This window comes from Pongo pygmaeus, chromosome 21 (genome assembly GCF_028885625.2).
Source record: "Pongo pygmaeus isolate AG05252 chromosome 21, NHGRI_mPonPyg2-v2.0_pri, whole genome shotgun sequence".
NCBI classification, from domain to species: Eukaryota; Metazoa; Chordata; class Mammalia; order Primates; family Hominidae; genus Pongo; species Pongo pygmaeus.
Window position 1 is genome coordinate 49,002,909 of NC_072394.2, and position 27,255 is coordinate 49,030,163.

General features: G+C 41.9%; 1 long non-coding RNA gene and 1 pseudogene across 1 annotated transcript in view; one reads left to right on the forward strand and one right to left on the reverse strand.

The window, feature by feature from the left end:
- Positions 1–1,879, forward strand: part of LOC129021626 (uncharacterized) — a 38,063-nt gene extending 36,184 nt beyond the window's left edge. The window contains exon 4 of the long non-coding RNA XR_008496096.1: positions 454–1,879. This is a non-coding gene — a long non-coding RNA (uncharacterized LOC129021626). The remainder of the gene's footprint in view (positions 1–453) is intronic.
- An 18,714-nt stretch (positions 1,880–20,593) lies between these two features.
- LOC129021583 (E3 ubiquitin-protein ligase makorin-1-like) lies at positions 20,594–27,019 on the reverse strand (annotated as a pseudogene).
- Positions 27,020–27,255: the final 236 nt, after the last annotated feature.

Here is a 27,255-nt window from a genome sequence, read left to right on the forward strand (position 1 = left end):
TTTTGCTCATAGATGTCTTACTGTTCCAGCACCATTTTTTTTTTTTGTTGAAAAGACTATCCTTTGTCCACTGAATTGCTTTTGCACTTTTGTAAAATGTCAGTTGGACATATTTGTGTGGGTCTATTTCTGGATTCTTTGTTATATTCCATTGATCTATGTGTCTATCCATCCTCCAATACCACATAGTCTTGATTACTGGAAACTGATTCCTCCCGTTTTATTATTCTTTTTCAAAATTATGTTAGCTATTCCAGTGCCTTTCCCTTTCCATACAAACTTTCAGATAATGTTGCCTGTATCTACAAAAAATCCTGCTGAGATTTTGATAGTGTTACTAGGGCAGCCCCGGAGATACAGCCGAGAAAGCTCATTATTTTCTTAAACAGTAGATAACTGAAAAAAGTCATTTTTTTTTTCTTAAATCGATTTTTTCTGTTTCTTTATCTATAGGTAAGCTTGCTTAAAAGAACTCCAGATGGCCCGGGAGCTGCAGGACCCTTTGCCAATTATCAGAGGAAGATAAGGCCTGTGTGAAACCGGGGCAAACCTGAACCAGAGACCCCATGTTACCTTTAGATCATTAACATATCATCATAATGCTAAAACCTCACCCATAGAAGATAACTGCTGCCATTTTCTGAATATACATTATATGAAGAAGCATGTTCATGATCTGCACCTGCACATCTGGAGTTCCTCCCCACACATGTTTACATACCTCCCTGCCTCACATCTAACTCCTTAAAATCCCCCAGCTTCTCATATCTCAGGGAGAAGGAGTCTTTAGAGAAAGAGCTCCCTCCTCCATTCCTGGCCAGGCATAAAACCTGCTTGCCTTTTTTCCCAATTAGGTGTTACAGTAGAACTCAGTTACCCTGTAACAATAAGAATTGCATTAAATCCTTATATCAACTTGGGAAGAATTGACAGCTTTACCATATTAAGTCTTCTAATCCATAAATAAGTATGTTCATTCATTTTTTAAGATTTTTTGAAATTTCTTTCATCAGCATTTTGTAGTTCTTTGCCTCACTATCTAGATCCCAAATATTTTCTCCTATGTTTTTTTTCCTGAAAGTTTTATCTCTTACAATTTAAACCTGAGTAGTTCTCAGCATGCAAGCCCCGTACATGTTTTGTTGGATTTAAATTTAAGTATTTTGTTTTTTGATAAATTGTAAGTGCTATTGTATTTTAAGTTTCAGTGCCCATGTGTTCATTGCTAGTATAAAGAAATACAACATATTCTTGCAGTCTAGCTGAAGTCACTTATCAGCTCTAGGAGTTTTTGGTTTTTGTTTTATTTTTGGTAGATCTTTGAGATTTCCTACTTAGATAAGCATGTTGTCCGTGAATAGGGACAGTTTTATTACTACCTTTCTGATCTGTATGCCTTTTATTCCCTTTTCTTACCTTATTGCATTGGGTAGCACTTCCAACACTGTTTAACAATAATGGTAAGAGCAGTCATCCTTGCCCTGTTCCTGTTCTCAGGGTACAACCATTCAGTCTTTCACTGTTAAGTATGACGCTGGCTGTGGAGCTGTTATAGATGCTCTTTAACAAGTTAGGACAAATTCCCTCTATTTTTCTTTTTCTGAGTGTTTTTAAAACCATGAATGGGTATTTTGTCAAATGCTATTCCTGTATTGATCGGTAAGATCAATTTTCTTTTGTATCCAGTTAGTATGTTGGATTATGTTGACTGATTTGTGAATAGTAAAACAGCCCTGCATTCCTGCAGGAAGCCTCACGGTGTTACAAGATCTTTGGGGTGTTGCTTTTCTGGCCAGAAACCTCTGTGGCCAGTGGCGCCTTTGCCCAAGTTTTGTTTGGGCTCACTGGGCTCATTCCACCCACTCGGCCTGGCAGGCTGTGCTCTGCTCATGCTACCAGCCTGGATCCCATGTCTGCCAAAGGCAAGTCAGGCATGGAGTGGCAAGGGGTGTGTGAGTGAGCGTGGGGTCTGGCCACTGTGCAGTCAGACATGTCAGCTGCTGCAGTGGGGTGGGCAGCTCCAGGTGCTGGCATGGGCACTAGTTCTCTGTGAGGCTGTGGCTAGGCCAGGCACACTGCATGCAGCTTCCACAGCTGGTACTGGGGAACAAAGTGGTGCCTGGAAGCTTGGAGATGACAGGAACCACAGGGCTCCCAAAAAGGAGTCATAGCCCTGGCTTGGGGAGCTCCCAGGTCTGGGCTTCCCAAAGGGCCATAGCTATTCTTTCTTTCTCTTCACCCTCAATGTAGTGAGCAAGGGGCATGTTTCAACCCTGTTTGTGTTACAGCTCTTTTAGCCCTGCCATTCAATGGGTCCCAAGTTCTTGTCCTATAACCAGGAAGAATGAGGTACCCAGACAAGTGGAGGATGAGCAAGATGAAAAGGAGCTTTATTGAGCGACAGAACAGTTTGGAGGAAACCCGCAGTGGGTAGCTCCTTTCCACAGCCAGGGTGTCCTGATGAGTGTTCAGCTCCTAGCAAAGAGGAGGCCCTGGAGTGGGAAGCTCCTCTTTGCATGCAGGTGGTCCCATTGTCTCTGCAGCTCTCAGCAGACAGGAGGCCCTGGAGTGGGTAGCTCCTCTCTGCTGTTGGTCATCCCAATGTCTGCTCAGCTCTAGTTGAGCACAGGGGTATTATGGGCTTCAGAGGGGGGAAGGGCAGGCCCAGAAAAGGCACCACAAGCTCCCACTCTGGTCTGTGGGGCTGGCAGCCCGACCCCAGCCTTCAGGCCCTCCCTGGCCTGAAGGTGGGGCCTCACTGGGGACCTGCCCCCTTCTGCCTAGGAGCCCATCTGCCTCCTGCCACTGCGAATGGCACCCAGGCTGCTCACAGCAAGGGGCACCCACACGCCAATGCAAGCTGCCCTCAACTTTGTCATTGTGTATACTTTCTTTACACTGTTGAATTCTACTTGCTAATTTAAAAAAATGTTGTATCTATATTCATGATATTAGTCTTTTGTTTTTTGTACTATCTTATTTTTTTTGGTTTGAGTATTGGATTTAGTACTAGCTTCATAAAATAAATGGGAAAGTCTACCCTCATCTTCAATTTTCTGGAAGAGATTTTGTAGAATTAGTGTTAATTCTTTTTTAAACTTTTGGTAGAATTCTCCAGTGAACTCTCCTGGTCTAGGAGCTGCTTTTAAATTTTAGTTTTAAAATTACAAATTCAGTTTTTAAAATTCCATTTCATATTGGGTGAGTTGTAGTTTTTGAGGAATTGGCCTGTTTAATCTAAGCTGTCAAATTTATGTGGGTAGAGTTGTTTGTAGTATTCCCCTATCCTTCTGATGTATACAGAGCCTGTAGTGATATCCCATTTCATCCTTGATGTTTCATTCCGTTTCACCCTCTTTCTTTTCTCTCCTTATTACTGGTTGTTGGAATGGGAATTCCAGCTTCTCCCTAGGCCTCTACTAAGACCTCCCTGACTTGGGGGACAGTTGGGTGGGGCGGCTCATGACTGCTCCCCAAGGGGCCTCCACTGACAGAAGGGGTGGTGGCCTCATTACCACTAGTTGGTGGTGAAAGTCCCGATCACCCTCTGGGTTTTCTGGGACACTGCCCCAGCAGAGCAGAGAGGAGCACCTCATGACTGCTGGATGGGAGTGGAAGTCCAGGCTCCCCCACTGTCTTCACTGATATTGCAGGGAGCCCATGGGGAGAGTTGGGGTGCCTCTTTACAGCCTAGTGTGGGTGGAATTCTAGGATCTCCACCTCTGCCTTTGCTTGTGTGAGTGTGGGTGGGGCCACAGTCTTTCCTGTGGTGTTCGGCTGGAGTAGAGAGGTTATTGTCTCAAGGTTTTCTGTCTTGTAAGGCTGCCCATTTTCTGCTTTCTGTTTTGTTTTTGCTTTGTCTAGAGGGAGTAGGCTTTTGTTGGGGCTTTTCCCCCCATCTCAAACACTAGAGTTTCCAGTTCTAAGTCTGGGATATATGAGGCAAAATGAAAGCCAGGAGAACGCACTACACAGTCCCAAGTTTCCTAGCTGGTCTGCCTTCTTTTCTCAACTTTTCAGAATATTCTTATACTTGCTTTACATACAAACTAAATCTACTGAAAAAATACAATAACCAAAATAAATGGATGGGCTCAATAGCCAATAGAGGAGACAGAGGAAAAAAAAATCACTGAACTGAGAACTATAACTAGAGAAACCACCCAGACTGATAAACAGAGAGAAAATAAATGGAAAAAAATGAACGGAGCTTCAGGGACCTGTGAGACTATCACAAGGTCCAATGTTTGTGTCATCGAAGTTGCAGAAGGAGAAGAGAAAGAAGACAAGGCTGAAAAGGTATTCAAAGAAATAATGGCTGAAAGTTTCCCAAATGTTCAGAGTTTTTAGTTGTCCTTACTGGGAGGAATAGGGAGAAGTGTCTCTGCTCTATCTTCCTGAAAGCTAAAGAACCAAGCACTCCTGGATGGGGACCCAGGGTCTCCAAGCTGGGAAGAACACTGATAAGGCATGCACAGAAGCAGTCCTGGGAGGACTCTGCCACAGGCACAAACACCACTAGACACCCAAAGTCATACTGCTGGGCGCTGGAGTCCGTTGCTTCTTCTGAGAAGAATCGCTAACTTTTCTGGGGTCTTTGTACCTTTAGCCCCTGATTCAAAGTCTTGGGGAGGCTCACCTGAGTGGCCAATCACAGGGAGTGTGCCCAGACCCTGTCAGCAGGTGTGCAAAGGAAATGTACAGCATCCTGCAGCATCCCTGGTGGAAGCTGGAGCCTGTCTTCCATTAAGCCATACTCACCATGGGATTCCTCAATTTGTCCAATTAGGAGGTCAGTGCATGAGGTTGCTGTACCCCCATACCCCCGCAACACTCAGTTTTACTGAACTTCCTATTATTTGCCAATATAATAGGTGTAAACTTATACCTCACTGCTGCATCAATTTGCATTTCTGGGATTATTAACATTTGTGAGCACCTCTCATATGAGTGTTAGCTTTTGAGAGTTCTCATTCTGTAAATTGCCTGTTTATATCCTAGGTATATTTATGTTTACTATGCTTTTGAATGGAAGCTTATTTCCCTAAGTCTTACAGACATTTGAGACAGTTACATTATAAAAGTATATTGCTGAGTGAAGAGATAATCATAAGACATAGTTCTTTAATAATTCCAGATTTGAAAAACAACCATATTAAACGTTATTATTTGTGGGAGGTGAGATTATCTGACATTTGTTATTTGTTTCTTCTTCTTTCTTCCTCTTCCTCTTCCTCTTCTTCTTCTTCTTGGTTTCTTCTTTTTTTTTTTTTTTTTTTTTTTTTTTTTTTTTTTTTTTTTTTTTTTTTTGACAGAGTCTTGCTCTGTTACCAGGCTGGAGTGCAGTGTTGTTTCTTCTTTTGAATGGATACATTCAACTTTACCTGAGCTCTTTGCTCCAGGAAAATAGGAACGGATAAGAAATGCTCCACTCTTGTGTGTTTCAGGAAATGGTTAATTGCAAAAAACACGACTTCCCTATATGGCTTAGACCACCCTTCCCTTAATGACTCCCTTGTGTGTGTGATAAAACCCCAAGTCTTTTTTAAACATGTTTCTAATTAATGAACATTCTCTCTATTACAGTAGCCTTAATTGTCAGGTACATATGTCCTACACACCATCTCCTTAATTGTCAGGTGCATATAAAATACACACATTTTATTTTTATAAATATAATTTTCATACATAATGATTGCAGTTTCTATAAACTTTTGAAAAGTACTGGTCAAGTATTTTGTAGAATATCCCTCAATTTGGGTCTGTCTGATGTTTTCTCATGATTAGGCTAGAGTTACACATTTTGGGAAAGAATATCATGGAGGTGATGTATCCTTTTAATCACTCATATCAGGGAGCATATGATATCCACATGACTTGTCACTGGTGTTGTTAACCTCATCACTTGGTTCTGGTAGTGTCTGCCAGGTTTCTTCACTATGAAGGTACCATTTTCCTCTTTCCATACTCTATTCACCAAATATAAGTCACCAAGTGCAGCCCATACTCAAGGGGAGGGAATAAATCTCCTCCTCCTTGTATCAGAATGTGTAAAGATCTCTTAGGCTTTAAAATCTATATATTACTCAGTTGCTTCTCCTGTTCCGCTTTTTATTTGTTAAGGAACCAGATCCTTTGTCCTACTTTCCCACACCTAGGCTTGCTGATTGCATCTCTGAGAAGTCATGCAACATGTTCGTTTGTTCCTGCCATTTCATGTACATTGGTACCAGAGGCTTGATTAGCTTTATTTATTTATTCATGATGGAGTTTTGCTCTGTCGCCCTGGCTGGAGTTGCAGTAGTATGACCTTGGCTCACTGCAACCTCTGCCTCCCAGATTCAAGTGATCCTCCAGCCTCAGCCTCCTGAGTAGCTGGGATTACAGGCATGTGCCACCACGCCTGGCTAATTTTTGTATTTTTGGTAGAGATGGGGTTTCACCATGTTGGCCAGGCTGATCTCAAACTCCTGACCTCAGGTGATCTGCCCACCTCAGTCTCCCAAAGTGCTGGGATTACAGGTGTGAGCCACCACACCTGGCCTTGATCAGATTTAGATGCAAGTTTTGAACATGAATATATGGTGGTACATTCTTTCATCAGAAGGTGGGCAATTATTGTTGCTTCCCCCATGTTTTTTTGAGACAATTGTTTCTGAGACATCTGTAGCCAAGGCTGGAGTACAGTGGCCTTGGCTTACAGCAGCCTTGACTTTATGGGTTCAGGCGGTTCTCCCACCTCAGCTTCTCAAGCAGCTGAGACCACAGGTGTGCACCACCACACCCAGCTAATTTTTTTGTATTTTTAGTAGAGACAGTATTTCGCCATGTTGCCTGGGCTTGTCTTGAACTCCCGGCCTCAAGTGATTCGCCTGCCTCGGCCTCCCAAAGTGCTAGGATTATAGGTGTGAGCCACTGCGCCTGGCCTCCCACTTTTTTTTTTTTTTTTTTTTTTTTTAATGTTAGCAGCTGTTGATGATCATTGCCCAGCTCCACTAATGCATTAGGGATTACACAATGGTAATATACTTATTTTAACATGATTTCTTCATTTGCTGGTTGTAATACTTCTGGCAAGAGAAACATTCCCCTCACAATTATTTGGTTACCCTGAGGAACAGTTCATACAGGAAAGGCAGAATTCATGATTCTTTCCCTTTATTTTCCAGTTTTCCAAGCATCTTCCAAAGGTGACCAATGCTTTCCTTTTGAATGATGGTTTTTGTTGTTTTTTTGCATTCCCAAAAGAAATGCTACTGATTATGGTTATTATTCTTTCAGTACCTTGTTGGATTCTATTTCCTAGAGTTTTATTTAAGTGTCTCATGTATATTAATAGATGAAATTGATTTATATCTTGTGGTGACTTCCTGATTTTACACAGACACACACAAACACACACACACACACACACACATAGATTGTGTTCAAACCATTTCTAATTATAATCTCTGTGGGTACTGAAAGAATCATGCATTTATGGGCATGAAAAAAATTACCTTTGAGAGCAAGCATTCAGTGTACCCAATAAAGCAGAAACTCTTGAATAATCACAAATAAAGGTGCCACAGAAATTTACAGGAAATGGGGCCTTGCATTGCCCAGAGGAAGTCACCAGGGACAGATGTTCAGTAGCTCCTTCTGCACACATACAGTTCCATTTTAGGGAAAGAGGTTGCTCTTGCTCTGTCTACAGCCTTATGGGGGAGACTCCACATCTTTGTTCGTCCGAAGTATTGGTCCTAGGAACCAAACTGAAAGTGCTTGAAAAGGACATTTGCATAGAGATTGGGGGTGGAAGGGGGAGAATGTCTGGTGGAATTGACTTGTGCTCCTGTAAGGTAGAAACAAAACACCGAAGAATCGTATTAAGTGCTCCCAGACTGTCCTAGACTTGGTCTTAAGGGAATGGCAGGCAAGAGAAGGCCTTGGCTTCCTATCTGCTGGGTCAAGGGCTGGAGAGTGGGCATTTGCTTCCTTCTCTGGAACAGGGTGCTGGATGGGAGGCCAGGAATGTGCATCAAAGTGCACAAGAGATGATTCTAGAAACTCTGCTCTTGCCAAGTATAGCCTGGCCAGCATGCAGCCTGGTACTCTAAGAGGTAAGTTCCTTAAGAGCAACTAGGAAGAGCATTAATATTTTGTGCTGATTTGGAAGAGGCAAGGAGAGTGCAAACTGATGTAATGAAGGTCAGTAATGTAGATGCCAGAGACCTGCGTGCAAGTCAGGGTCTCTATGGGATCTGGGCTTCTCTACAACTCCAGTAATTTTTTTTGAGATGGAGTCTCGCTCTGTTGCCCAGGCTGGAGTGCAATGGCATGACGTCGGCTCACTGCAACCTCTGCCTCCCGGGTTCAAGTGATTCTCCTGTCTCAGCCTCCTGAGTAGCTGGGATTACAGGCTTGCGCCATCACGTCTGGCTAATTTTTGTATTTTTAGTAGAGACGGAGTTTCACCATGTTGGCCAGGCTGGTCTCGAACTCCTAACCTAGGTGATCCGCCCACCTCAGTCTCCCAAAGTGCTGGGATTACAAGAATGAGCCACCGCACCTGGCCTAACTCCAGTAATTTTAAGGAATATCTATCAGCCTTGTTTTCCTCATCTTTAAGATGAGCATGGAAAGAGAACTTATCTTGTAGGCCTGTTTTGGAGATTAAATGTGATATGGCATGCATACCCTTGCTTGCTGCATAACAAGATCCTAATAAAAGCCATTGCTTCTATTATACAAGATACTTTGCTAGGTTCTTTTAATTAAGTGTACCAATGAACATATTTATTGTGAGGTTAGTATTGATAGCTTATTATTTTATGTCATCTTTATTTTAATAAGAAAATGGATGCTCAGAGAAGTGAAGTCAGTCATCCAACATTAACAGGTAGGTGGCCAAAGTGCTGGGGTTAAATCCCAGAACTGCTTTCCATCCCATGTTGTGCTTCGCCAATACGCCATATTGCCAAAAAACCCAGACTTGGACGTTAACTGTCTTTGAATTCTTCACAGCACTCAGCCCCATGAAATGACCTTAATGACTCCACAAGAAATAAATGTTGAAGAAAAATGGACTCCAGCCTTCTAGGCCCAGGATTTCTTGATGTTTCTTTGGTGTTTGGGAGGACACTGTATTTCTGCAGCTTCAGGATGGCTTATGTACTCTCTGGCCTGTATTTGTTCCTAGCACCCCTGGTTCGAGTTTACCAGAAGCCAGTGTGAGATTCAGGGGCCAATGTGTACCATCAGAGACAAATATTGGTTATCAGGTGGGAGGTCCTGTCTAAAGTGAAGCTGTGCTTGGAGCTCAGATGCTGACTCCATGTGAATGCAATGGATCTTGTGTGTTAGGAGGACAAGACTCCAGGAATAGAAATTCAGTGAGACCTCACACCAGAGCTCTAGGCAGGGGTGGAAAAGCCCCAGGCAAGGAGCTGGGCTATAAGCAATTCTTGATCCTTCTGTTCAGAGTGTGCAAAATTTGCATGGTGTTACCCCATGTAGAGACCACTTGGGTTGTGTGCCAATGGACGTTTCAGGGCACTTCTCAAAGCAGGGAGCTAAGCTGAGGGGCTTGGCAGGGGGCAGACTCCACAATAAAAGGCTTATTGGATGTCTGTGAGGGCACACTCAAGACAGGAGGGAGTCAGCAGGCCCAGTTGAGAAAATTCAATCTCAACCTTCTCTAAAGACATTCTCTGAAGACACATGCTTTCTTTATGTGAAAGAATGAAGACTCATTCTTTCCTGACCTGAGCTGGCCCTACACTCATATTATATCCACATTGTCTTTGGCTTCTAAGGATGTGCTGATTGCCCTATAGATTGACATACAAAGTTCAGAATGATAAAAATGGAAAGGCATCACAGTATTATCTAAATATGCCTCCTCAATTTAAAGATTAATAAAATTGGGCTAGACTAGGTCACACAGTTGGTTAGAGGCAATGTCAAGATTAGAAGTTGCCCCATTCTCAGTGTGCTGTTCATCATTCCAAATAAAATCAAAACAAGGTATCTTTAAAAGTTTCTCACTAGAAATGACGATGAAGAGAGCACCATCAATAAAAAAGACAGACGTGCCTGAAAGCCCCTTTCCTGCCCTGCCCTTTCCAGTTTCCTGTGGATTCTCAGACCATGAAAGGTTAGAAATGTTAGCTTCAGAGAGAAAAGAAACATAACATGAACATATTTTCCTATCAGTGGATTTCCCCCTACAAGATCATTTTTGATGAGCAGTGAAGAAGCTAATGGTTAGGAGCATGGCCTCTGGGGCGAGACTTCCTAGACTCAAATCCTGGCTCCATGTCTTACTAGGTATACAACCTTGGGCAAATTAACCTCTGTGCTTTGGTCTACCCATCTGTAAGATAGGGATAACAGTATCTACTTCACAGGTTGTTATGAGGATTAAATAACCGTTTCATCATATCTATATCTATCTATCTATCTCTACATATATATGTATATATATCCTAGAATAGTGCTTGGCATGTAGTAAACTCTGCTATAGCAGAGTTTTCTATTATTGACAAATAGCAAGATATTCTGCCCTTTGGATGTGTGATAATTTCTTTAGCCAATCCCTTATTATTGTACATCTGATGGCCTTCAGCTTTTTGTTGTTATTCAAGGGAGGATAAATTGTCACTAAATCCATTGGAAATAAATGTCTAGACTCTCCAAATAATCCATGTGAGAGTTACAATGGACAGGTAGGTGCCATTTCCTTCTTGTTTTTTTCTGGTAGCAAAGTAGGACAGGAAATGTAGAGTCTAGTTGGGTGGCCATATGCCCTGCCAGAATTCACTGGGGAGTTCTACTACTAAAGGAAGAAGGGAACCATGGCTACTGCAGGGCTATCAGCAGACCCTGCCACAGCTTTCAACATCCATCCTATCCCCTAGACTACAACTCCGTGAAAGTTTGGTTAAACAAGGTAATCACAGGACTATCCTTATGTTGTCACACTTTAGTGGATAAATGTTTAAAAAAACCTGGATCTATTTTTGTCATCCCTTAAATTTCAAACTCCCTTTGTCACCTGGTTTTAGGTACATTTTTTTACAAGCCATACATAGTTGGATTTAGTTTTCTAACTCACTGTTAAACTACCTCTGTCTTTGATGTAGGAATTCAATTTGTTCATATTATCTGTGATAATATTTATTGATTCTTTTTCATTTTTACTTGTTTAAAGTCTACTGTACTTTTCTTTTCCACTTTCCTTACTTTTTCTATCCTGGTCAGTGTTCACTTTATCATTTAAAAAAATTTAGGAGAAACTCTACTAGGAAACAAATGGAAAAAGACAATCAAGAAAATCAAGGGTAGGCCTAAATGACTAGTGGTGTGGATACTTGTAAAAAGTCATTAAAGAGACTTGAACTACAGAAAAATAGATAAATGTAAAAAAAATCTTAGCTACAATTCTTACTACAAAACATCACCTTTGTTAATGTTCTAATGCATTAAGACTTTTCTTGAAAATAAGATATTCTATTAACAGATATTCATATGGATATAAATATGCATATACATTATATAAATAAAAATAACCCATTTAAGAAACATGAAGGCTCTCTTTTCTCTCCCTAAATGTAAGTCCCTCCTTCCTCCTAAAATGTAACTGATATTGTAGATTTTGTGTTAATCATTGATTTGCTTTCTTTTCTAATTTTACTACTTATATATGTATCCCTGAACAATGTATTCTTGGTTTGTTTTTGAACTTTATATAAATAACACAACATAGTATCTATATTTTTCCCTTTTTTAAATTCAACATCACTTTAAGATATAACCATGTTGATGTGTTTAATAGAGTTTCATTCATTTTCATTGATGTATATTATTTCTACCATATGACTATGCCAACATTTATTAATTTGTTTATTGTTAATCAACATTTGGATATTTTCTTTAAATTTTTTTTTTTTACAAAAACTATTGCAATATTGCAGTGAACATTCTTGTACAAATTTGTGGGTGCAGATGTGCAAGTTTCTGTAAGGCAATTTTTTTGTGTGGTGAAACTACCGGTATTCTGGATAAGACTATTTCCTGTCCTTTCACTGATACATTGTAGGGAACTTAGCATCTCTGGCCTCCCATCTACCCAGAGCTTGTAGCATGTCAATGACGTGACAATCAAAACAACACATTTCCAAACACACTTTAGGAAGCCCAGTTGAGAATTACTGTTTTATGGTATGTATCTAGAATTGGAATTGTTGGGCCACAGGTTATGTGACCGTTCAATTTTCACTTATAAAATATATTGTATTGTTGTGTTCCCATGTGTAAATCTAACATATACATAATTTATGTTATACAGCACACTCGTATCCTATGTAACTATATATAGCCCAATATACTTCAGGAAATCTTCACACATATTTAACGCTATTGTGTCAATGATTTAAATAATTCATAGTTTTACAAAAGGATCATGTTTCACATTCTATTAAGAACAAGTCATTTTCTAATCTTTTCTTTAATTACTCTGATATTACATCTGAAAGATGACTTCTACTTAAACATTTTATGCACAAGAACATTTTGCATTCACATACCTTAAAATTAATTTTTCCTCCACAGCTCTGAATACTTGCTGAAAGCTTTCACATGTTCAAAGCATTCATGTGGTTTCACTCCTATGTTAATTTTCTAATTCCTATTTGTTATAACCTATAAACAAATACTTTCCTACAGGTATTAACACCTTAGTGTTTCTGCCCTGTGAGTTTGCTGATGTTCAACAAATTTGGCTTGAAGATGCAGGTTTCTGCACATGGAGGGTGTTGATGGGAGTTTTCTTCTTGTGTGTTTTCCTTTGATGTTTGGTGAGGGCTGACCTCTGGCTGAAGGTTTTTCTACATTCATTACATCCATAGAGTTTTTCCCCTGTGTGAATTCGCTCATGTTTTGTGAGGGCTGACTTTTCATAGAAGGTTTTCCCACACTCAGGACATCTGTAGGGTTTTTCTCCTGTATGAGTTCTCTGATGCACGACAAGGTTGGATTTCACACAGTAAGATCTCCAGCACTCATTACATTTATAGGGTTTCTCACAGTGTGTGAGTCCTTCGATGTTGAGTAAGGTTTGATTTCACACAGAAGGTTTTCCCACATTCATTACGTTTATATGGTTTCTCTCCTGTGTGAGTTCTCCGATGTACTGTGAGGGCTGATTTCTGGCAGAAGGACTTTCCACATTCATTACATTCATATGGTTTTTCTCCTGTGTGAATTCTCTGATGTTCAGTGTAGTTGGACTTCACAACGAAGGATTTTTCACATTCATTACATTCATAGGGTTTTTTTTCCCTGTGTGTGTGCTCTGATGCTGTCTGAGATCTGTTTTCTTATGGAAGCTTTCTCCACATTTATTACAGTCATAGGTCTTCTCTTTTTTGTGAGCTCTCTGGCTTTGTGTAAGTTGTGACTTCCTACTTGAGGCAACCCCACTTTCATTACACCCATTATTTTTTTTCCCCAAGTGCCTTCTCTGATGTTGAGTGTGTTTCAACTTCTCAAAGAAAGGTTTCTCACATTTATTACCTTTACAGTTTTTCTCTCTTGTTTTAATCTTGTTTTAATTCTCTGACTGGGAGTGAGGCAAGATTCCTTCTTTGAGACTCTTTCACTATCATTACACTTGCTGGGTTTTCCTGTTGTGTGGGTTCTCTGATGTTGAGTAAGGCATGCTTTTTCATGAAAGAATTTCCCACATTTCTTACAATCATAGATTTTCTCTCCTGCTTGAGTTCTCTCATTTTGAGTATGGTATAACTTCTTCAGGGCTTTCTAATTTTCTTTACACTCATCAGGTTTTTCTCCTGTGTACATTCTTTGATGTTGGGTAAAGTTTAATTTCTTGCTAAATTTTCCAAATTCATTAGATTCATAGTGTTTCTCTCCTTCATAGTGTTGCCTGGGCAACACTGAGAGACTCCATCTCAAAAAAAAAGAAAAAAAAGATACTGACAATACTTGTAGTTACTATACAACAGGACTTGTTCTAAGTACTTTGTATGTCTTCCTTCATTTAATCTTTAAAATAAAGCCAAGCATAGCTACTATTATGACTTCCATTTCATAGAAGAGGAAAGCGAGGGGAAGACTGAGCAATGTGGTGGAGCTGTGCTTTGAACCCAGGCAGTCCGGCCCCAGATCCATTCACTTGAGCACTGTGTTAATATTTTTCACTTTTAAAATGAGGCACAATTACATAACCCCTGAAAAGCTTCCCCGTACTCCTATAAAGTCAAGAGTAGGTAGTGGGTAGCATGTCCCTAAATTCCAGGTGTGGAGATGGGTGGGGTTTGAGGGCTCTGCAGAATCTAGGAAGAGGGGTTGAAGAATTAGGGGCATGGGATGAGTTTCCGAGAGGAGTGGCGATAGTATCTTCCCCGTCATGCGCACCAGGTCCTCACCTGGGAGTTCCTCCTCCCCCGCAGCCGGCCTCCTGCCCACCATCCTCAGTCCAGCTCACCATCCTCAGCCCAGCTCACCTCTGTCCTGTGACAGCTGGCCCACACCTTCGTTGACCGACGGTTCTTGGCAACCTCAAGATGATGAGTTATTCAGGGCAGAAGAATCGGGAATTGCTTCAAGAGCAAGCGCTTACAGACTTGCCTGTTTCCCGGACGTCCTTGGTGCAGCTGTGTGTGTTTTATCAGAGGGTGGGGACCTCCCAGGCGAGATTCCTGCTTTTGGCGTCCCCTCCTCACAGGAGCAGGGTGACCCTGGCTGGGGAGAGAGGGAATAAATTCAGATAACTGAGACCTTCAGCCAGTTCCAACTATCTCTTGGAGTTCACTATCTCCTACAACAGAGGCTTTCAGTGTGGACCCTGGACCGGCAGCATCAGCCATCACCTGAGAACTAAATAGAAAGGCAAATTCTTGGGCCTCTCCCCAGACCTACTGAATCAGAAACGCTGGGGGTGGGGCCCAGTCGTGGGGTGGGGTTTAACAGGCCCTTCAGGTGATGCTGATGCATGCGAGTTTGAGAACCACTGCCTGCAAATCTCCCTTGGGAACCTGTGCGGAGGGCACAGACAAATGGACCTTGAGGTTCCCAGAGGCCTCAGTTACACAGTATCCCCAGGGTTCTGCAGAGATACCAAGAAATCTCCAAGATCCTTAAGGGAAGGCTCAGTCCTTACACACTCGGTTGGTCCATAGAGACATGCCACTCTGCTAAGTGCTGTGAAGCATGATTTGGAAATAAAACTGAGGCTTGCATCCCAGATCCTTCACTTGCTAGCCATGTGACTTCACCTCCAGAGTCTTGGTTTTCTTCTCAGTTAAAATAGGGTGGGTAACACCGACTTTACAGGGGGTCTTTGAGAATCAAATGATACACCGAGTGAAAAGAACAGTGGGAAAGGCAGGCCACATTTCCAGAGTGCTTAGAAAATGCCAGGACCTGTGCGGAGTGCTTTAGAGGTGCTCTCTTATTCAACACTCAGAACGACCCTGAAGCAGGTTTTAGAAATAACTTCATTTTACAGATGGGGAAATTGAGTCTTACAGTTTAGGTTCATCACTGTGTTCATGGAGATCCAGTGACAGAGCTAGGATGTGAACTCGTCTTACTTTCAAACTCAGGCTCTGCAATAGGCTTGCTAAGGTAGGAATGATAGTATAGCATAAAGCAAACGTTGTAAGAATTGTTCTCATCCCCGCTGGAGTCGTGGGTTTGACCAGCTGATGAATGGTTGCCCAGGGCACCTGCGAATTAGAGGAGCTTCTGGAAACAGCTCTTTAACATGTGAATGCCTTTTCCCAGAGCCCTTTATTCTGATCAGGAAACCTGTTCCCTCCGCCCTTATCTTCTTCGTGGCACCTGCAGATCCGCAGCGGACCTCCTCCTCCGTCACTTGCTTTCTAGACAGACAGATGCAGGGCAGACTCGGGAACAAGTGCCAGAGGGTCTTAACCCGCGTGGGATTTGTGCAAGTTTTTGCTTCCACAGGCTGTGAACACAAACCTACCCCAAGCCCCGTAAAGCAACCCTCCAAGCTAGGCTCTCACCTGCGGAGCACATCGTTAGTGCAGCACCTGGTCGCTGAGTTACGCGTAGACGCGGAGGCTCCACGCTGATCAGAGACAGGAGTAAGGAACATGGAGGAAGAACTGCACATGCGCGGACGGGGCTGCCAAAGACTGGTTCCCGGGGCGAGCCCGGGGCGATCCATCAAATTCCAGACTCCGTTTCCCACAAGTCTCCGCGCCCCCTTCCTTAGGGAACGTCTTAAGAGTTTCTAGCTTACTTGGAAGTTGGTGGATTTGTGGTCCAAAGTCATCTCTACTTTTATTTGGAGCCCTAGTTCCTCACAACCCACCAGGTAGGGGATTTGCATGCACTCCACTTACAATCAGTGTCACTTTAGATGCAAAGCTACCGTGAGAAGGAAAGGTGTTTGTCAACTGCACATCTGAAAACAAAATTAATGAAAGCCAAGCAACATAGTGGAATATTTATAGAAAATAAAGCAAAGCAATAAGTAAAAGATTAATAACCACGACCAGAAAGCTTTTTCCCCAGAATGCAAATATTACCTCCACCTGAAACTGGATTTCAAAAGTAAAAACCTCACATAATGGCAAATACACATAAATCAAAGGAAAATTTCACCTAAGAAGCACACTCAGAATCTCCCCTTCCAGAGGTGACCATGGTCAATGTTAGATGATATTGAAATGGGACCCCAAAATCTCAATGAGTGATTTGGGTCTTTTCATTGAACATGTTGTTCATAATTTTCTTACCCTTTTACACTTTTTATTTTGAAATATTTTAAACTTACAGAAAAGTTGCAGGGATGATTTATTGGGATCATCTGTAAACCATTTACTCAGATTCATCAACAGCAAATATCTGCCTCCCCGCCTTCTGTTTCTCTCCTCATCCTCATCACCATTTGAGGGTAAGTTACAAATATGAACTGTCACCCCTAAAACTTTAGCATATATCTCCTAGAACAAGGGCTTTTTAAAAACATAACCACAATTATCAAAAATTTTTAAACATAAGCACAATTATCAAAATTGTTTAAACATAACCACGATTATCAAATCCAAGAACTTAAACAGACATAATATTATTATCTAAAATCTAGACCACATTCAAATTTTACTCATTGTTCTAATAATATCCTTTATAATTTTTTTTCTGATCTGGGGTTCAACTGAGGATCATTTTTACATAGAGTTGTCGTATCCTTTAGACCACTTTAATCTAGTTCCTTGGCCTTTCTCTGTCTTTCAAGACATTGTTAATTTTGAAGAGGACGCATCAGTTGTTTTGAAGAATGTTCCTTTATTTGGGTTTGTCTGAGTGTTTCCTCATAATTTGATTCAGGTTATACATTTCTTGGCAGGAATCCTATATAAGGAATGTTGTGTTCTTCTTGGTATATCATGCTAGGTCAGTGGGATAATGTCAGTTTATCCCATTTTTGGTTAAAAAAAAAATTTGGCACAACTTTCCTTTATTAATCTACCCTTTTGGTAACAATTCCTTGATCACAAATCTAGCACAGGTAGCCGAAAGATATAAAGTACCATAGACTTTGTATTGACTCAAGTTGGATGATGACTTTTACACTAAAATTAATACATACTGAAGAGATAAAAAGTTCTCAAAGTTTATACATGTATAGGAATACAAAGTGAATATAATTTTTAAATAAAGAATGATTACTTTTCAAATTATTTAAAGGGAAGCCTACTTTCAAACACCCTAGGAACAAGCCACGTAACACTACGTAATCTTAGAAGAGCTCTGAAAGAGTATTTTTCCACCAGCAAACCAAAACACACACCAATTGGCAGTAGACAGAGGCATGTCTTCTGACTAAGAAATGGATATTATACAAATGCATATTTACAGCATAATTTTACTTCATGTGAATAACTGCTAAAGCATGACACCAGGCCGGGCGCGGTGGCTCACGCCTGTAATCCCAGCACTTTGGGAGGTCGAGGGGGGGCAGATCACGAGGTCAGGAGATCGAGACCATCCTGGCTAACACAGAGAAACCCCATCTCTACTAAAAATACAAAAAATTAGCTGGGCGTGGTGGCGGGTGCCTGTAGTCCCCACTACTGGGGAGGCTGAGGCAACAGAATGGCGTGAACCCAGGAGGCAGAGCTTGCAGTGAGCCAAGATCACGCCACTGCACTCTAGCCTAGGTGACAGAGCAAGACTCCATCTCAAAAAAAAAAAAAAAAAAAAAAAAAAAAAAGCATGACACCATATGAAGTAATGGTAAATAATTAAAAGCTTATTTAATGAATAACATAAATAAATTGAAACTAAGAAGTGCAAAACTAAAATGGTAATAGGAAAATAATTTAATAAAACACTGTTAGAAGAATTACAAAATACTCTTCTGAATACCTGCTATGAAATTATCTATACCCATGAAGAATAGGCATTTTCCAATATTAAATTGGTGCATTGTGGACATACTCCATAATAGATACTGAAAAGCATCATCTGTAAAAATGTTTTTTTGTTTTACCTGGGAAATGTGCTTCTTACAAAAGGGAGGCTGCAAAATATAGAGACTTTGGCAACTGTTAGTCCAAACTGCACCATTTTGTAAGCCCCCTGCTATTTCGCAGACCTTGGTCAAAGTGAAACACTCCATGGGGGTTCGGGTCATGAGAAATATTCTTATCATACCCTGCCGGGCAAGGGCCCAACTGAAGAGACATCCCTATCATATCCTACCGAACAAAGGTCCAAGGAACGTCTTATCACATCCCACTGGAGAAAGGGCCAAACTGCTTGACCACAGGTACATCTTATCAATATCCTGCTGGGCAGCAAGCCAGTGGCCCAGACCCCTCCTGCCCATACCTATAAGTACCCCAGCCTGTAAGTGGTGGTAGACTCTGGCTTTAAGCTGATCCCCCATCTCTGCAGGTTTTTGCAATATGCCTATGTTTCTGTTGAGCCCCCCTCTCTCTGTGTGTCTTTCTTTAACCCTCACCTTCCCTTCAAAACCAAACAGCAACAATTACTTGTTTTTTTCTTAAAGAATGAGCAGGATCCAAGGAACCAAGTCCAGGAGCAGGTCCAGGTTATTTTCAGGAAACAGCAACAAAGCACAAAGGCAAAATTTCCAATAGAAATTCTTTTAATAACTTAGCTTGTCTCAGGGATTACCATCTCCTCCCCTTTAGTAGAAAAGTGTGACTTATTACTGTAGACCAATTACTCCACTACAGTAAACACCTTAGAATGTAGTTTTGAATCACATCTGTCTACCTGAAAGCTCAGAGGTGGAATTAGGCAAATACCCACAAAAACAAACACAAAAAACTCAACAATGAAACACCTTGAATAGGGACAAAGGTTTTTCAAAAAGCGCTTGGACTAGAAAGCCTAGATTGTAAACAGTAAATACAATTCTGTATCCAAGCCCCAGTTTGTATTAATTGTAGGATAACCAGATAGTTTTAACTCCATGGCTAACCCCATTTCTTTCATTATATAGACAGACAGAGCTAGCACTGCTATATTAACAACTACCAATATACTGCTTTGTCCTTTAAAATCTATCTGCCACACAAGGCTTAAACCACTAAACCAAGTTTCTCTACTAAGGCTAAGAATACTGCATCTATGCAGGGATGAGAAGCTTATCACATACTCGCACTCACACACACCACGCTCTTGGGAGTCAACTTGCAACTCTGCATTGATTTTATGCCCCTCTATCTTTTATTTGCATTCTTTCTCAATTTTCCTATCATACAAAACATGGTAGGGCCAGGTGCGGTGGCTCACGCCTGTAATCCCAACACTTTGGGAGGTCGAGGTGGGAGGATTAGCTGAGGTCAGGAGTTCAAGACCAGCCTGGCCAACATGGCGAAACCCCGTCTCTACCAAAAATACAAAAATTAGCCAGGTGTGGCAGTGCATGCCTGTAGTCCCAGCTACTCGGCAGGCTGAGGCAGGAGAATCGCTTGAACCTAGGAGGGGGAGGTTGCAGTGAGCCAAGATGGCGTGACTGTACTCCAGTCTGGGAGCCTGGGTAGCAGAGCGAGACTCCATCTAAAACAAACAAACAACAAACAAAACACACAGTAGAAATCTCAACACATTCACACCTGGTTCTGGTTACCCAGTAGTATTACTTGTGTACGATTAAGCAAGAGACCAAAACCACAGAGCAAGTGGACAGGGTGGGAATTACAGGGTAGGGAACAGATATAAAAACACATACGTGCAGATTTCAGCAGAAACCTCAAGGATCCACATCTTGTGTTGGAGCATAAGGCTCTTTACAAGTGCACATCCCTTCACCCATCACTCCTATCCTTGGACCCCAAAGCAGGGCCACAGCTTTTACTTTTGAACCCAGGGTCCTCAAAATGAGCGTGCGAAGTCCATAAACACAATCTGGTTGAAAACAGATGACACAACACACCTACACGAACTGTCTGTTAAATTCATGTTATAAGACACTAACTTCAGGATTTATTTTTGAAACTTTTTTCCACAGAGAAAATAACACACTCCTTGGGGAAAGGGCACAGATTGAGAAGACAGGCCCTGGGTAAAAATTATTAAGACAGCACCTGGAGTTGATAGGCCTGCCTAGGAGAGAAACACGGGCACTGTCACACCACCACAGGGGACCGCTGCTGTCTGAGGTCAGCAGGCCAGTTCACATGCCACGCAAGGTGGCTATTGAGCCAAGTCATAAAAATCTTCCAGATCATCATGGAACAATTCCCACTCATTTTCAAAGTCTGTCAGTTCATGGTCCCCATCTGCCAAAAGCATAAGCAACATCTCACCCAGCTCAAAGGTGACAACCTCTTCTTCATTGTTGTCAAAGGGGTGATTTTCTTCTCTTTCCTCAGTGAACTCCCAGAAGTGGTTCCTTCACTGGGCCCAGTATCTGTTTGCCTGTCTCTGTGTATCCTTTCTATGGCCATCAGGGAATACCTCCTTGTAAAAACACATCGCCCAAGATGGGCAGCTCCCCTGTCCTTCATCAAAATCCCTGCATGCGTGGCTGCTCATTGCCTCCTTGACTTTCTGGATGAGTTTCTGCTTCTCTTCTTTCTCCCACCTGGTACTCACTGGGAATGACAAAGTTAGATGTGAGCCGGCATTCTGGGTAGGACACTATGATCTTGCTCTCAAATAGCTTAGTGCCCTTCCACTTGTGAACACACTTGAGATAGTAGGCATGGCTGCAGCTGGAGAGGATCCCAAAGCCATGCTCACTGGGGCTGGCTTTCTCACAGACCACCTCCACGCAGATCCCACACACCGTATCCTTGCTGCACTGCACAGCAAGTGAGAGCTCCGTTTCCTTCTCATGGGCCTCAGGACAAGATTTTTATATGCTGTGGTCTCTGGGCAGCATCCATTGGAGGTAGGACCTGCAGCTTACATGATCACATGACTCTCTATGGAGATACACACAGTTCTACCCATTTCCATCTCTCCCACTGCAGCCTAGGGGCAAAGCGGCTTCTTTGTTATCACAGCTATTTGCTCTTTCTCTGATTCTCCCTTGGTCACTGCAGAAAGGGGCAGTACACCTGCAGTAGAGTTGCCCAGGAACAAACTCAACAGCATCTACCCAGTCCTCTGAATCCACTCCTACAGTTGCAAAGTTCGAATCTGACTCAGCTTCGCCTGTATTCATTTCCACAAGCGGTACAACTATGAATGAGAGACTTGAGGAAGCAGCAAGGGATGATTTTGTAGTTAGATCTGTAGCAGTTGCTTCTTCCCGTTTCAGTGGCTTGCTGTGTTCACATCTGCAGCGGCCTCCATAAACACAGTACCATCGCTGAAAAATACTTGCCCACTACGCCATGTGGACTGTCAGAGAGGGAATGCAAGTAGCGACAGTTATCTCCTTCCTTACAAATCCCATGCACAAAATACCAGCAGGTGACCTGTTTAGTTCAGCCGTTGCTGCAGCTACTGCCACTCCTTCTTCCCACCCCCACGGATGGGGGTGGTGACTGTGGGATGGGGGTGGGATAGCTGCTGCTGCAGGTCCTGCTCCTGATATTGTGGCTGTTGTTCTGGGAGCTGCAGCCTCCACTGTTACTGTTTATCCCACACACCCATTTTTGGTAAAATTAATTTTGATCCCATGGTTAAGATGATATGTAGGCCAATATACTTTTATATCAATTGTTTCTTTTCTGCCGACAATGATATGATAATAATAACTTTAAAACAGTAAGCTCCAGCCAGCATGGTGGCTCAGGCCTGTAATCCCAGTGCTTTGGGAAGCCAAGGCAGCAGGATCACTTGAGACCAGGAGTTTGAGACCATCCTGGGCAACATAGTATAACCCCATCTCTAAAAAAACAAAACAAACAAAAAACACTAGAAAAAATTAGCTGGGCATGGTGGTACACACCTATAGTCCCAGCTACTTGGGAAGCTGAGGTAGGAGCATCACGTGAGTCTGAGTGGTCAAGGCTGTAGTGAGCTATGATCGTGCCACTGCACTCCAGCCTATCCCAGCACTTTGGGAGGCTAAGGCGGGCAGATCATGAGGTCGGGAGATTGAGACCATCCTGGCTAACACGGTGAAATCCCGTCTCTACTAAAATACAAAAGAAATTAGCTGGGCATGGTGGCGGGTGCCTGTAGTCCCAGCTACTCAGGATCCTGAGGCAGGAAAACGGCATGTACCTAGGAGGTGGAGCTTGCAGTGAGCCAAGATCGTGCCACTGCACTCCAGCCTGAGCGACAGAGCGAGACTCCGTCAAAAAAAAGAAGCCGGGCACGGTGGCTCACTCCTGTAATCCCAGCACTTTGGGAGGCCGAGGCAGGCAGATCATCTGAGGTCGGGAGTTTGGGACCAGCCTGACCAACATGGAGAAACCCCATCTCTACTAAAAATACAAAATTAGCCGGGCATGGTGCTGCATGCCTGTAATCCCAGCTACTCAGGAAGGCTGAGGCAGGAGAATTGCTTGAACCTGGGAGGTGGAGGTTGTGGTAAGCTGAGATCATGCCATTGCACTCCAGCCTGGGCAACAAGAGGAAAACTCCGTCTCAAAAAAAAAAAAAATAGAATATGAAAAAGATGGAATTTCTGGGGAAGAGGGGGATATCATGTTAGGAAACTAGAGAGGTGTTGGTGGGAGAGAGGAAGATTATCTGTCTAGCACATACACCCTATAACACATAAATTTCATGTAGACTTTTGGCTTAACATTTTTAACAGTAAACCAGCAGGAATCTAGAGAAAATGTAAAAAAATTTTCTTATCTAATCTCTAGGTGAGAATACCAAGCCATCAAAGGCAGTGGCCACAAAAGAAATGACTGCCAAATTTTACTCTAGACAAATTTAAAATCTGGCTTTTAGATAAAAACAAGTAAAAACACACTTAGAAAATACATTTGTTAAGTATATGAAAGAAACAGTTTGTTGACTTCATTTAATTATCTCTTACACATTTATAAGAAGATTACACTACCATAAAAATGATCTATGAATATGAAGGGTAAGTAATAAAAGGGAAATGCAAATGAAGAATAAATATGTGAAAACAGCCCATAAACTACAAATTAAAAATGCAAATGTTTATTTATTTATTTATTTTTTGAGACAGAGTCTCGCTTTGTCGCCCAGGCTTGAGTGCAGTGGCTCCATCTAAGCTCATTACAACCTCTGCCTCCTGGGTTCATGCAATTCTCCTACCTCAGCCTCCCGAGTAGCTGAGATTACAGGTGCGCACCATCACACCTGGCTAATTTTTGTATTTTTAGTAGAAACGGGGTTTTGCCATTTTAGTCAAGCTGGTCTTGAACTCCTGACTTCAGGTGATCTGTCCACCTCAGCCTCCCAAAGTGGTGGGATTACAGGCATGAGCCACCACACCTGGCCAAAAACGCAAATGTTTAAATACACTTTTTGGCCTTTATATAAAGTTGGCAGATTATAAAGAAAAATGATATCTAGGATGGGTATCAGTTTGGGAAAATGTTAATTCTCATAATTTTTTTGAATACAATTTCTAAAACAAATTATGTTTGTTGGAGGCCACTCCACACCAAGTTGGAGACCACTCCACACCAAGATTTAAAATGAGCATGCACTTTAATAGAGTAATTCTATTTCTATTAAAGTGACCTAAGGAAATAGTTGTCCAAAATATGTGTGTAGGTATATTTCTCACAGTTCATGTTAACAGCAATACACTGCAAAAAATCTAAATGTGAAAAAAGGATAAAATAACTTGTAGGAATCTATAAGGTGAGATGCTAGGTACCCATTAAAAATTATAATGCAGGTGTCTTCCTGCTGGCAGGAATATAAAAAATATATATATAATGTAGGGATATTCTAAGTGATATGGCTGGAGTTTACTATATTTTTAAATAAAATGTACTTTACACACAAAAATAAGGCTTTTTTTTGGGAAAAATAACGCATATTTCCTAAGGGTTTAAAATATATGTAAATACCAAATACAGGAAAAAAATTGAACCAAAAGAAAAATTAAAAATCTGCTTCACCCTCACACATAACAATAGTGCAGTCTATGCCAGGATTTTGTTTACAAAAGGCCTAGGAAAATTCAAAACCTGCATCATTCAACACTAATATCCCCCTAGGAGTAGACATGGAATTGGGAGGAGGCATTCTCCGGGGCATAGATTTACATCCTTTGTGGAATATATGTACGCTAATGCTGCCTTTTTAATTTTCTCAGCTTTAGCTCTGATGTTGTATTGAGCGTTCTCCACTAAATTAACTGCACAGTGCATTGTGGTGTTTGTTTAAGCGTTTTTGTAGTATCTTATAACATCTAATTTCCAGTTCAAAGTAATTGATCTTCATGAATTTTTTTAAAACCCTCTAAAAGCTCTACTATTTAATGAATATTTGGATGAGACTGGTGTAGTAATTAAAATACTTAACATTTTAATAAAAGCAAATGTTAGCTATCCACGTTACATAATCATTTAGAATATTCTAAAGCATTAGTAATGATATGTTCATCACAGGACACTAGCAGTCATGGATTTGATTGTTAAATGGGTCTATTTTAGTTTTTATGCTAAAGTGATATGGCCAAGTGTTACTGACATAACCAAAGTTCACAATTAGTGTTCTTTACTGCTTATAAGTGATATGACTCCTTACAAATTTTGGAAACTTTGGGAGATCTGTATGATATTGAAACTTGTACCTAATATTGATGTAGGGCAGGCAAGCCCCCAGATTAGGGCTTAGCCCGGGACGGTTTTTGGTGACCTGGTGGTGTTGGACAGCAACTTTTACTGAGGCAGCGGTGCACAACAGCAGCAGATATACTGCTTGTAGAGTGGGGCTCCCCGATAGGTGGTGTGTCCAGAGTAGCAGCTCAGGGGCACTTCCGAAGTCGTGTTTACACCCACATTTTTTTTTTTTTTGAGACGGAGTCTCACTCTGTCGCCCAGGCTGGAGTGCAATGGTGCAACCTCGGCTCACTGCAACCTCAACCCCCAGGTTCAAGTGAGTCTCCCACCTCAGCCTCCTGAGTAGCTGAGATTACAGGCACCCGCCATCATGCCTGGCTAATTTTTTTTTTTTTTTGTATTTTTGTAGAGACAGGGTTTCACCATGTTGACCAGGCTGGTCTTGAACTCCTGACCTCAGGTGATTCACCTGCCTCAGCCTCCCAAAGTGTTGCGATTACGGGCGTGAGCCACAGCCCTGGGCCTATACCCACTTTTAATTATATGCAAATTAACAGGCAGATTATGCAGAGATATTTAGAAAAAGGGTGGTAATCTCCAGGTTGTCAGGCTGTTGCCATGGAAAGAGGCTGTAACTTCCAGTGTTGCCATGGCAACGGTAAACTGACATGGCACTCATGGGTGGTCATGTCTTATGGTGAGGGGCTTTTGCTTCTTCCCTGTTTTAGCTAGTCTTTAACATGGTCTGCAGTCTGAGCCTGCCTCTGGAGTCGAATCTCACCTCCTACCTCAATATGAGACATAATTATTAATATGATCATTCTTTGGTCTCATTTCAAATTTGTATAATTGAAATTTCTGTACTATAGGTGGCACTGTACTAGGTATTTTCTATAGTTTCATTTGAAATGTATAGATGTAAATACTTGGAAAGAAAGTCAAGAACAATACACGCTGACCTGATGACAGTACTGATTTCTCTAGAGATGATCAACTTAAATGGGACTTCTTGCTAATATTTTACTTTTTTTATCAACAAAAACATGTACTCATTTTATTTGATATATAATTAAAAACTGACCATGTGAAAATAATGGTATCAGTAGACAACACTATACCTGTAATGAGAAAAACCCAGAATCATAATTGAAAACTATCCCCCAAACTGGGAGGGAGCCAAGAGAGACCAAAAAATGAGTCAGGCAAGTCCAGTTTGGGAAGTAGATGAGTTTATTAGGACTTACATATGAGGCACTCCCAGACAGTAGCAGGACAGCTTTAGAGATCCACCCCGCCTCCCAGCCCTATGATACTTTTTTTTTTTTTTTTTGAGACGGAGTCTTGCTCTGTCGCCCAGGCTGGAGTGCAGTGGCGTGATCTCGGCTCACTGCAAGCTCTGCCTCCCGGGTTCACGCCATTCTCCTGCCTCAGCCTCCCAAGTAGCTGAGACTACAGGTGCCCACCACCACACCGGGCTATTTTTTTGTATTTTTTAGTAGAGACGGGGTTTCACCGTGTTAGCCAGGATGGTCTCGATCTCCTGACCTCGTGATCCGCCCACCTCAGCCTCCCAAAGTGCTGGGATTACAGACGTGTGCCACTGCGCCTGGCCCCTAAGCTACTTTTAAGCAAATTTTCTGGCTCTTCGACGACCGTGTGTGCAATGAGACTGTTTTCTTGTAGATTCTTAGATACTCTCCAGGATGCTTGGGTTCACAGGGACACCTGCTCCTTGGCTGGGCACCATGACCTTGGCTCACTGGCTCACCTTCAGGGTTCAGGCAGCAGACATACACCCTTAAGCAAACTAATGGGGGACCCATCACACTACAGTACACACTTGCTTAACCATATTATGAATGGGTTGGAGAATTCTAAGCTGTCTTTTCCCTTGGCTGGTGACTTCTCATATCTCATCCTCACAATTGCTACCCTTAAAATAGGGACGAGATTCACCCCACTCAGGCTTTTGTATTTAAAATAGTAGAGCTCCCAGAGCTCCTAGGACAATACCCATCTAATAAAAAATAAGTGCTCCATAAAAGACAGTTAATTTCAA